This window comes from Apodemus sylvaticus, chromosome 10, assembly GCF_947179515.1.
Source record: "Apodemus sylvaticus chromosome 10, mApoSyl1.1, whole genome shotgun sequence".
Classification (NCBI taxonomy): Eukaryota; Metazoa; Chordata; class Mammalia; order Rodentia; family Muridae; genus Apodemus; species Apodemus sylvaticus.
In genome coordinates this window covers 62,509,321-62,521,305 of record NC_067481.1, presented here as the reverse complement: position 1 = coordinate 62,521,305, position 11,985 = coordinate 62,509,321, and the positions used below count along the sequence as shown (strand labels likewise).

At 45.6% G+C, this 11,985-nt stretch overlaps 1 protein-coding gene across 6 annotated transcripts in view; it reads left to right on the top strand.

Moving 5' to 3' along the window:
• Window positions 1-3,963: 3,963 nt before the first annotated feature.
• Window positions 3,964-11,985, top strand: part of Specc1 (sperm antigen with calponin homology and coiled-coil domains 1) — a 271,073-nt gene continuing 263,051 nt past the window's right edge. For 3 of the 6 annotated variants that reach the window (XM_052196809.1, XM_052196814.1, XM_052196816.1), the window contains exon 1: window positions 3,964-4,075. The gene's annotated coding sequence lies outside the window, so the exon portion shown is untranslated. Of the gene's footprint in view, window positions 4,086-11,985 lie in introns of all 6 variants that reach the window. The other 3 variants (XM_052196813.1, XM_052196811.1, XM_052196810.1) reach the window with 2 other exon arrangements.

Here is an 11,985-nt window from a genome sequence, read left to right as displayed (position 1 = left end):
CATGCACACACATATACGTACACACAGAACAAGCAACTCCCCAAGTTATCCCTTTCTTCCCAGTTTTCAAGGGCATTTGCATAAAGTCAAGTAAACTGACCTTTGTCAACCTTTGAACTTTCCTTTAGTTTCTTCAGGTCCAAACCTCACTAAATGCAGGCCAAGCTTCAGTTCCTCGTGTGGGTCCAGTAACATCTGAGCTCACGGCTTCCCAAAGACTGGCCATGTCTCTCCCACACTCTTGCCAAAGTTCTGCTTCTTTGAGGCATCAATTTTACCACACTCTCCCTTTCCTGTTTATTTTACTTTCATTTAAAAGTTTTGTGTGTGTTGGGCGTAGTAGTGCATGGCCTTTGACCCCAGTACTCAGAAGGCAGAGGCAGCCCTGTCTCTGTGAATTCAAGGGCTTGAGGACAGTCTGTTCTAAGTAGCAAGTTCGAGGACAGCCAGGGTTAAAAATCAAAAACAACCCCATCAAACTGAACTAAGCTAAACCAAATCAAAAATACTCTCTCCTGAAGTTCTGCCAGAGCCTGACATATACAGAGTCGGATGCTCACAGCCAACCACTGAACTGATCACGGGTCCCCAATGGAGGAGCTAGAGAGAGAACTGAAGGAGCTGAAGGGGTTTGCAACCCCATAGAAAGAACAATATCAACCAACCAGAGCTCCCAGGGTCTAAACCACCAACCAAGGAGTACACATGGAGGGACCTATGGCTCCAGCTGTATATGTAGTGGAGGATGGCCTAGTCGAACATCGATGTGAGAAGAGGCCCTTGGTCCCATGAAGGCTCGATGCCCCAGTGTAGGGGAATTTGAGGGTGGGGAGGGAGGACTGGATGGGTGGGTGGGCATATACCATCATAGAAGCAGGAGAAAGGAGGATGGGATAGAGGATTTCTGAGTGGGGGGGGGAATAGGGAAAGGGGATAACATTTGAAATGTAAATAAATAAAATATCCAATAAAAACCCCTCTCCTTGTGTGTGTGTGTGTTCGCGTGCATGTGTGTAAGTGTTGACAGGAGTGCATCACAGCGTGGCATGTGGTAAGTCAGAGGATAACCTCAGGTTAGTCCTTGTCTTCCACATTGTTTGAGACAGGATCTCTTTATCGCTTGCCATGTGTACACCAGACTCCCTGACCCTAGCTTCTGGGGTTCTCCATCTCTACTTTCAATCTCCATCAATCTGGGATTAAAGATGCATACCACATCTGGCCTTCCATGGGCTCTGGGGGTTCAAATCCAGTTCCTCATGCTTTTGTGGCCGGTGAGCCATCCCCCGAATGCCTGCTTACTTCTTAGTAAACTGAAGACAGCCATCACTGTGGTTGCCATTGTATTTCTCTCTCCAGGACAGCCTAGGTATGCTCTAACTCACAGACGGGCGGGTGATGGACCTGACATTACTCCATGCTTACCACCCACCTCACTGTCTATCTGGGTGCTGTGTAAGAAGAGACCGTCGACGACAGGGTGGCTTAGATTATGGAGGTGGATTTTCATGGGCCTCCAGGTGTTTAAGGCTGAGGCTGACTTGATGTCTGGTGAAAGTTCACTTCCTGATTAATTGATAGGAACTTCTATGTCTTCACACGGGGAGATGTACAAGGGAACTCTATTTTTGAGGGTATTTATCCATTTCCTGAAGTCTCTGCCTCTTTACCCACTAAAGGCTCCACTTGGGAACACTGAACATCATTGGGGATTGTGTTGCAACATCCAAACAGGGACATAGCTATCCAGTCCAGAGCATCCGCCATTCTCACTGCCTGACCTGGCAACTACCAACACTACACACACACACACACATACACATGCATGCCCACACACACACACACACACACACACACACACACACACACACACACGCATGCACACATGTACACATGCACACACATGCACACACGCACACTCACACACACATGCACACACATACACATATGCACACACACACACGCACACATGTACACATGCACACACATGCACACACGCACACTCACACACACATGCACACACATACACATATGCGTGCACACACACACACACACACATGCACATGCACACAGATGGCCTCTTGCTCATTCATGTGAATCACATCCTTTCTTTTTTTCCAGAGAAAACCCCATTGACTTTCTTCACTGTACTAAAGGAAACCTTCATCCTCCTCCTTCTATGCTTCCCTCATCTCGCTGTATGGGGTGGGGTGGGGCTGCTTCCATCCTGGACAGGATTCTTCTCCTTTCCCTTTTATCCACATACAGTCGACTGAGCAGTCACACAGAGTTAACTTTTCCTGACTGCCCTTCAGTGGTATTCTTTCCATAAATATTTTAGCATGCTGAAGTTTCTCCCATCATGAAAACAAAGCAAAACACCCACAAAGGCCAGCCCAACACACAAACCCTCCCTCAACAGTCTTCCTACCTCCATTACCAGGGCCGCTCTTCCCCTCCCCACTACCTCAGACATGACTCATGATCCTGTCATTCTGTTCATGCATATTTAACAGTCGTACATGACTTGACTTTTATGTTAATAAATATAGAATGTGTTCTTTAGTCCCTGGACAAAATGTCCAACCCCAGGGGAGGGAGAACCAGGTGGAGAGAAAGGACACCCCTGTGTGGTTTTGACTTTGTTCAATTCCAGGGCCTCAGAGGTGTCCTAGAGATGTTGGGGAAGGAGGACTAAAGTGAGGGGAGGTCTCAGCTGGAACATAAATGGTTCCTGCAGTGTACCCACAGAAGTGTGTATGTGTGTGTAGATAACCAATGTCAAATGAGTCATGGAGTTATTTGAGGGGAACAAGGGAAACCTAGTTAAGTTCTCAAACTTGAATCTATTTCAAAATTATGTCAAGAATTTATATATAAAAGTACAAGTTGCTGGATCCTACCTTTACAGAGGGTGTTTTTCTTTTTTGAATATAGTAAAACCAAATTGTGTTGTGAGTGTAGGTCCCTTGTAGAACGCATATTTATCATGTATGAGGTTCTGGTTTTCATCCCCAGCACCACAGAAAATGACCCAAATCAAAACCTAATATTCTCTGTAGGATGTAGACTCTTGCACTTTAAGCAAGCTCCCATACAATGTTGAGGGCATTGGTCTGAAATTCTCACTTTGAGAACAATGGTCTGAGAGCTTATTTGGAGACTAGCAGGGGAGCTCAGCTACTCGAATACCCTTGACCTAACATGGGTCTTCCGATCTTCGCAGAAGGTCACCAAGTACACAGCTGATACACCGGGACACACATGACACATCGAGGGAGGAAGGCCAGGCAGTGCTGACACTTGCCTTTAATCCCAGCATTTGGGAGGCAGAGGCAGGAGGATCCCTGTGAGTTCGAGGCCAGCTTGGTCTGCAGTGCAAGTTCCAGGACAGCCATGGCTACACTGAGAAATCCTGAATCGAGGGTAAAGTGTGTGTGTGTGTGTGTGAGAGAGAGAGAGGGGGGGGGGAGGGGCAGTGGGAAGAAAAGAGGGGAACAAAGAAAAGGGAAAGAGAGAGAGAGAGAGAGAGAGAGAGAGAGAGAGAGAGAGAGAGAGAGAGAGAGAACTAGAGATCGAAAGACTGGGTGGTGGTGAGCCTTTAATCCCAGCACTCGGAAGGCAGAAGCAAGTGAGTCTCTCTGAATTCCAGGCCAGCCTGGTCTATAACGTGAGTTTGAGGACAGGACAGGACAGGCAAAAAACTACATGGAGAGACCCTATCTTGACATCCCCTTGGCACCCTCCCCCAATAGAACAATAGTCTAAAGTGCCGAGAGGAACTCTCTTTCTTCCCAGGTGAGATGCTCCATCATCGATTGGCCATCAATGGAGTTTGAGCGGGTGAGAACACAAGGGAAACCTCCTGAAAGAAACCGCTAGATGAGAACGGAGGCTCTAGGACTACATCTCCCAGAAAGCCCCGCACTGGCGCGCGGGCGCCCCCTGGACGTGGTCAGCGGGAAGGTGCCAGCGGGATCTCTAGGACATTCCCCAGAGCATCCGTGAGCTTGGAAAGCCGCGGTAGCTGCGGGCTGCGGCGGCGCGGTAGTCCGGTGCGAGAGAACCACCGCAGGTGAGTTGAGGTACGGCTGCTTGGTCCTCTGTTTCTCAGCTGCCTTATCTCAGGTCTGGCGAACAAGACGGGATGCAGGAGTCCTGGCTCGGGGACGTGGGGTGCCCTTCTGGAAAGACGCGCTGCGGTCCTGGGTTCCCAGGCAGCGGGCAGCGCAGAGACCGCGCTGCAGGTGGGGGCGGCAGGTGGCCGATCCTCCCCTCCGTCCGCGGGTTTGGCGCAGCAGCCTTGCGAGGGGGCCAGGTGGCTCGGCCGGCTGTGACCCTGGGGAACCCCAGTCCCCGGGACAGGTGCGTGCGCTTCGGCAGGACTGGGGTGCCCCTGAGTGTTCGTCCACAGAGCTGCTGCGTGTCCTTGTCCTGCCCAGGGGATCACCTAGGGCTCGGGCTGAGGGTTTCCAGGATGCCTAGGAGCACTGGGAACTGTGTGGATGCTGGTGCGTGTCCCCGCGGTGCGCAGGCTACCGTGAGCGCAACAGTGCCGTTCTCTTTTCCTTAATGCCCTTGGAACAAAATTAGTTTTACGTGCTTTTTTTGTTTTTTAAACAAGTTTGACTCTGAATATCTTAGTTTGATTTTTGTGGGAGCTTCATACGCCAGCACGCAAGTTTATATAATAAGCAGTATACGCTTTGGGGAAAAAAATCCCATTGAAGGTGCTCTTCCTTGCCCTCTATCGGATGAATTATGTCGAACTGGTTGACATGGGTATCCCTTAGTAACTGCGGTGACTGGAGGCAAGAGATAAAGTGTTTTTGAGTGAAGTCACGACCGAACCCTTCTGATCAGTTTTTGGTTTTATACGATTTGGTTATCCAGTTTCAAACACGGTGCTATATCAACGTTTAAGATAGAGTTGGAGGGTGGAGACCGAGGGTTGTTAATCCTAATAACCTAGTCTAAGGAAAATAGCTTTGCATGATTAACTCAAAGCCATCAAGTTTGCTTATTGATTATTTTGAGACTGGGTCTTGTTAACTATCTCTGACGAGCCACCACACCCACAGTCATTTTGTTTGTCTTTTTGAGATAATGTCTCCCTAGGCAGTTCTGGCTGGCCTGGCTGGACCCTCTTCCTTCCACCCTCTGAGCACTGGGAATTTTAGGAGTGAGCCACCACACTTAGCCAAAGAAAGCATTTTTAGAGCCAACTCTGCAGCTCCTTCTGAAGCCCGCATCAGTTTTAGTGGTAGTTTTAAAGCTGATTTGTGGACGTACTAGGTAGATAATTTTATTGTTTGGTATGAAGAACCATAGGACATTTTTGTCTTGTTAGGTTTTAGGAAAATGTACCCCCCCCCACACACACACACTGTCTTTTCTGTAACTGGACTCTGTTGTGTTAAATGTTTTTCTTCTATTCATACTTGATTTCTTAGACTTTAAAAGTCAGGGAAGGCTGTGGGTTCCCCTCCCCCATGATTTTTTACAGCACACATTGATAGGACCAGGTAACATAGGTTTCCTTCTTTAAATCCCTAGCACATTATTATTTTGCTGGATTTTCTCACTAAAATCCTATAATACTTGAAAGTGAATTTTTTTGGAGCTATATATAGTAGCTCATGACTGTAATTCCAGCACTCTAGGCTGAGGGAAGAGGATGATTTTGAGGCTAGCCTGTGCTACCTGTCTCCAACGAACATTAACAAGAAGACAACAACAACTGAAGACAAACAGAAAAACCCAGTCCCAACCCCAAGAACAAAAATCTCACCTAAAACGCATGTGTGGCTTGTTCGGTGGATCCAAACACTGACATTTTCTTTAGTGGTATGTGGCTTTGCTGTGAAGTTTTCCTCCTCCCTGTAATTAGACTTGTGCTGTTCATAGTGATCCTGCTGGGAACTTCCTATCATTTTCTGTGCTTTGGGCAGAAGAATGAGCTGTTCCTTGAAGTCTGGCAGAACCTGCCCACAGACTGCCCAGGCTGTTGCTGGCACGTTTTAGGAACTGAGAGCAGCACTCAACAGCCTTCTCACGTGTGCCGTGACCACTGATTTGTTCAAGCTGGCCCATCGCTCTGGTCATCTTAATACCCATTATTGTCTCAGGAACCATTAACATTATTGATAACCAGACTATGTTAGCACATGGTATGTACTCTCTTTCAAAAGATAAATTCACGCGTTTATGAGTTATTCTTATTCACACTAACACTTTGTGGCTTCTTTTTGTCTTCTTCTTAGTATGTAATAATTGTACAAAATAATGGTTTCCATGCACTTTCTTACCTGTATATAATGTCCTTTGACCACACCCACCTTTTTTTTAATTGGTCAGGCTTACTTACGATTGCCTCTTTCTTGGATCCTTCCAAAGAATCAGTTTTTGGACTTAATGATTAATGCTATTGATTGGTATCTTCCTATGTTCCTAACTTCTGTTATTAAGCTTTGATTCTTTCTACTTATTTGAATTTATTGTGTCCACGCTCCAGTCCTTTTGAATTGAAAGCATGAATCCTTTATTTAATTGCTTGGCCCTTGTGCTAAGCAGGTCCAAGAAATCCAGTTTTGCCCTGTGGTCTGAGCTGTAGTTTTACTTTAGCCCCTGGGTTAGGCACTGTTGCTGAGGCTGTGGTCTTGTAAGATGGTGATCATCACAGTTAGCAGGCTGACCTACCTACCTGTCTGTCACTCTCCTCCTGTTTTCTGTCACACGCTGTCTTCTGGAGAACACTTTCCTTCTCTGTTAAGTACACTTTTAAAAAAATCTCATTCAGTCATGATAAACTGTTGATAATACCTGAGAATATCTTTATTTTGTCTCCATTTTTGGATTTGGCTTTCCCCATGTTTCTTTATTAAACTAATTTTGGAGGTATGTGTGTGTGTGTGTGTGTGTGTGTTAGCATTTTTGTAGCTGGGAGATTTGAGGATCTAGCCTGCCATATTACTGAAGGAAAGTAGAGGTAAAAAGATGTCATTTTGTAGTGTAGTGAACCAGGAGTTTTGTGACCTTTAATATATTGGGCACTTGTTTTTTCAAGACAGGGTTTCTCAGTGTAGCCCTGGCTGTCCTGGATCTCGCTTTGTAGAGCAGGCTTTTTTTTTTTTTTTTTTTTTTTTTTTTTTTTTTTTTTGAGATTGGCCTGCCTCTGCCTTCTAAATGCTAGGATTAAAGGTGTGGATCACCATGGCCAGTCTATAGTCTATATTAGGTACTATCTTTGAAAGTCAGCTGCTTTGCTAGTGTTTATTACTATTGTTGCCTAACCAATCTCCAGAGCCACCCATCTTGAGAACTGAAACTGGATGCACATTGCCCCGCCCTTCTCCCCCATGGCTGTTACTCTCTGTCTCTAGGACTGGGTTTTAGGTACTTCATGTGGTATTTTATATGATACCTGGTTTTTAGGCACAAGGTTGTTTTATTTAGGTAGGTAGGTTGGTTTGTTTGTTTATTTAGCATGGTTTCCTAAAGATTCCATGTGTACTGTGTGTCTGTCCCAGTTCCTTTCCTTTTGAAGTCTGAGTAATGTTCCACCCTCTGAGTGGGCCACGCAGTGCTTACCTATTGTTCGAACCTTTTGTCAGTGGGCACATGTTGCTCTCACAGTTTAGTTACTGTGGGTGACTATTTTGCACACACATCTCTTCAATAATGTTTTCCATTCCTTTGAGAAATGAATATATATAGACATTGGAATTACTAGCTTATAAACGAACTTTGTTTAAAGCTTTTGGGAATTCACTGTACAATTATCCATAAAGTTTGTCCCTTTCACATTCCCATTAACCTCCCTCTCTCCTGATACAGATACATATTTTTTATCTTTAAATAGGCAGCTTTTGTGTTACATTTTATTGATTTCTTGTGTGTGTATATTTATATTATAATTCATAACAGTAGCAAAATTACAGCTGTGAAGTAGCAACAAAGTAATTTTATAAGTGGGAGTCACCACAGAAGAAGGAACTATATCAGAGTCACAGCATTCCGAAGGTTGAGAACTACCTGTGTGTGTGTGTGTGAGTGAGAGACAGACAGACAGACAGACAGACAGAGACAGAGAGACAGAGAGAGAGAGTGTGAATGAGAGGACAGCTAGTCACACTCAGTTGCCTGCCTCCACCATGAAAGGTCCTAGGGATGTGACTCAGGTCAGCAGGCTTAGTGTCAGGTGCCTTCAGCGTCCTCACTGGCCTCTGCTTTAACCCACCAATATTTATTTTGACTATTGATATTTTGGTACTTACTGTCTTATTCTGTTCTGTTGCTTATTCTTGTTTCTAGTCTCCGCCCCCTTCTTTTCCCCGCCTACCTTTTGCTTGAGGTTTTTTGTTTGTTTTTGTTTTGTTTTCTGAGACGGGTCTCACTATGCCATAGAATCACAGAGATCCATAAGTACTGGGATTAAAGTACATGCATCACTACGCCTGGCTGGATTGAATTTTTACTCCATTTTTTATTGAACTCAAGACTGGAAAGTTAAATATATTCTTCTACTCTATATATGGATAGGCACCCATATAATTTGTGGCAACTGCTCATTGCGATGCGAGCATAAAGGTATGCAAGCTATAAATGTGTAGTTCAATGAATTTTAATAACCACAACCAGCCCTCGACATAAGAAACAGCTTTTCCTATGCTCGAGAATCTTCCTCATTCCACCATCATTTTGAGGTAAAGGACGCACAACTACCTACTGCACCTCAGCAGCCCACAGACAGGTCCAAACCAACATTCATGACTCTGATACCGAGAAATAATTTCAGGGCCAGGTTTGGATATTTTGTTAAATGTATTTTAACATAGACCTTGGCTTGAGAAATCAAGGAACGTAAGACACGCCCAGGTGTGGGTGTGGCTTCAGGGAGGAGAGAACCCAGATCAGTGTTTTGTCTTGCCTCGGATTTTGGAGGGTTTGAAGTGACTGTCCTGTCATCACGTGGTTCCTGAGGGACACCTGACAGGGTTACAGTTGATAAGGTTAAAATCTCGCCCATAGGGACCCAGGAAGGCAGGATATTTTCACACAAACACGGTGAAGTCTTGCTTGAGATCCTCTGGCAATGACTGGGGGAGGGGCGAAGCCCTACCCAGCATCCTATACCTTCAGGCCTGAGCCTTTGGAAGTCTTTACCACGGGGGTTCTTCTCCTCCCATGGCCTTTAGAGCAGCTCATCACCAAGGATAGCCATTCTGTATTCATTACTAATACAGATATTGAGTTTTGCCTGCTATTCTGCTTTGTGCTAATGGAAGCACAGTCTGTGCCCTTCTGTGTCTGGCTGCTTCTCATCAACACTACGTTTGTGAAATTCCTCCATGCTCTTTGGAGAGGATGAGGTAGGTTTGTTCCCGTTGTGTTTGATTTCCCTAGAGAGACATCTGTTCACCCTTGGTAGGGACCAACGATGGACCAAAGCACAATTCTACCAGAGTCTACCTTGAGGAACCAATGGGTTTATTAGGGTAACTTACAGTGAGGAGTTACTTACAGGAGTGTAGGGAACCCCAAAGCAGCTGGACCACACTAAGCTCCTCTCCATCATGGCTGGTGGCTTCACAGATGGTGTTTACGGGATCCCCACTTTCAACTTCTCTTCCACTTCAAGGGCAGGAAAGAGTTAATAGGTGGACTCCCCAGTGAGGACCCATGACCTTCCCTTCCTCCATCTAAACAGAATGTCAAGATCTCCATTACTGTCACCGTAGAGCTGGCTATCCCGGTAGTGTTTTGCTCAGGTGTTGTCATGGCTACCAGGCTGAGTTATTCTCTGTTCTAATATGGCAGGGAGTTGAGCACATTTTGCATAGAGGAAAAAGGCCTACTACACATGTGTGTACATCATAAAATAAATAGCCATTCTACTGTGACCGATGTGGGTGGTTTGTGGTTTTAGCTTATTGCAGACAGTGCTACTGTAATCTAGCTCCTGCCTTCTGTTGGATGAACACATGGGTTTCTGTTGATCCTGATTGAGTCCTGCGAGTAGAATTCACTTGGTGTCAATAGTCCCAGTACTGCTCCCACTGTCTTTATTTCCCATCACACTAAGCAAGGCCCCTCATACCAGTTACTCTTCCTGTATAATGCTGACAGTGTTCAACAGCGCTTGTGGTGTGGACATGCGCTCACAAACACAGACGAGCATGCTCGTGTCTTTCCCCAGTGTCAGGATTTACTAAATAATAATCAATTTGCACAGAGTGACATTTTCATTGGTAGTGGTATGCCAGACAGCCCTGGCTTAGCCAACCAGATTCTTTATTTCCATTCTTAAAAAAAAAAAACTGTAACATTTTATTTATTTGTGTGACTGTATGAGAAGGTCAGAGGAGAACTTGTAGGAGTCAGCGCTCCCCTACCATTTATGTCCTTAGGTGGCCAGGCATAATGGTAGGTACTCTTACCCATTAGGCCATTTTATTGCTAGTCCTCACTTTTTAAACATTATTCTTGTTTTATTTTTATGTGTCTGGGTATTTTGTCTGCATGTAGGTCTGTGTGCCATGTGCACACTTGGTACCCATGGAGGCCAGAAGCAGATGGTGGCTTCTCTGAAACTGCAGTACAGATAGTTGTAAGTCACCAAGTGGGGGCTGGAAGTAGGCTTTAGTCTCCTGGAAGAGCAGTGACCTGTGCTGGAAGGCAGAAGGTCAAGTAGTCTGTGTCAGCAGCATATGCTGAGCTGAGCTGAGCCAAAGCTCTGAGACAGTGGGGAGTCCTCTGCCGTTTGGACCCACGACATACTTCACTGAACGGTCAGATGATGGTGGGGCTGAGGGAGTCCCCTTAGTCTCCCTCCAGTGCTTGAGCCCAGGAATTCAAGGCAGGTATGAGCCACAAAGATGTTTCCATTTCCAAAATTCAAACTGACAGCAACAAAAGTAAAAAAAAAAAAAAAAAAAAACAACAACAACAACAACAAAAATCCCAAAACATATGTAGCTACACAACCAGACACAACAAAAATGGAGCAGAAACCCAAGAGCATGTGCTGGGGAGGTGTAGTGTGTGGTAGTGTCCGGCCTGTGGGAAATACAGTAAATGAACCCCCAGCAACCTCCAAAGCAAAATGTGGTGATTCTTAGTGTCTGTAGCCTCATCTTTGAGATGTTTTTCTCCATCTGATGAGAAGCCATATGTTTATTATGCTGCAAACAGTTCAGATTTTAAGAGATGCTGAGATCCTCTGAAACACTATCAAAGGGTCTTTGTTTCAGATGTCATACTGCTCACGGGAGCGTTTATATATCAGTACTGTTGCTTCTCAGGGATCCCTTGCTCTCCCTCTATGCATTTGCTCGTGACTCAACCTGCTCTATCACACACACACACACACACACACACACACACACACTTAGACTGAGTTTTCATCAGCATGTTCCTCTTCATTCTGCTCATTTTCTTGTATGTTTGAACCGGTTTTCCCCTCAAGTTTAGATTTCTCAGCAGCTGCTAACTGTGCTTGTGGAGATAAATTATCTTGGTTTCCCCTAACATTATACAAGTATCTGAAGCAGGACTCTTGTGACCGCCTGGTTCTGTGATGACAGAGAATACTTAGATTTCCAGTAGTGACTCTGGGAACTGCTGTAAGCTGTGAACGCCGCAGTCTGGACATTTCCCTCCTTGCCTTCCTCTCACGCTGACTCCCTTTCCCTTGTGAACGTTGGCTGCTGCCATCTGCATTCCTGTAGAAACTTGTTCTTCATGCCTTGGTGCCTGTCACCACTGCCAGAGTCTATTGCAGTCTCAAGATGTCTGCATTCAGGCAAGAGCTTCTTGTCTTTGAGTTTGATGCCTCTTGTTTCCTTGTCTGTTCTGTTCGCTGGGGCCTCCTCTCAAGATTGCTGAACTGTCATATGCCGTTGAGTGGGCTCGTGCTCAGAGTGCTTGCTGGACTGTGGTGACTCAAGCTGTGGGGGAAGGGTCTAACACCCCTAGCCATCCAGC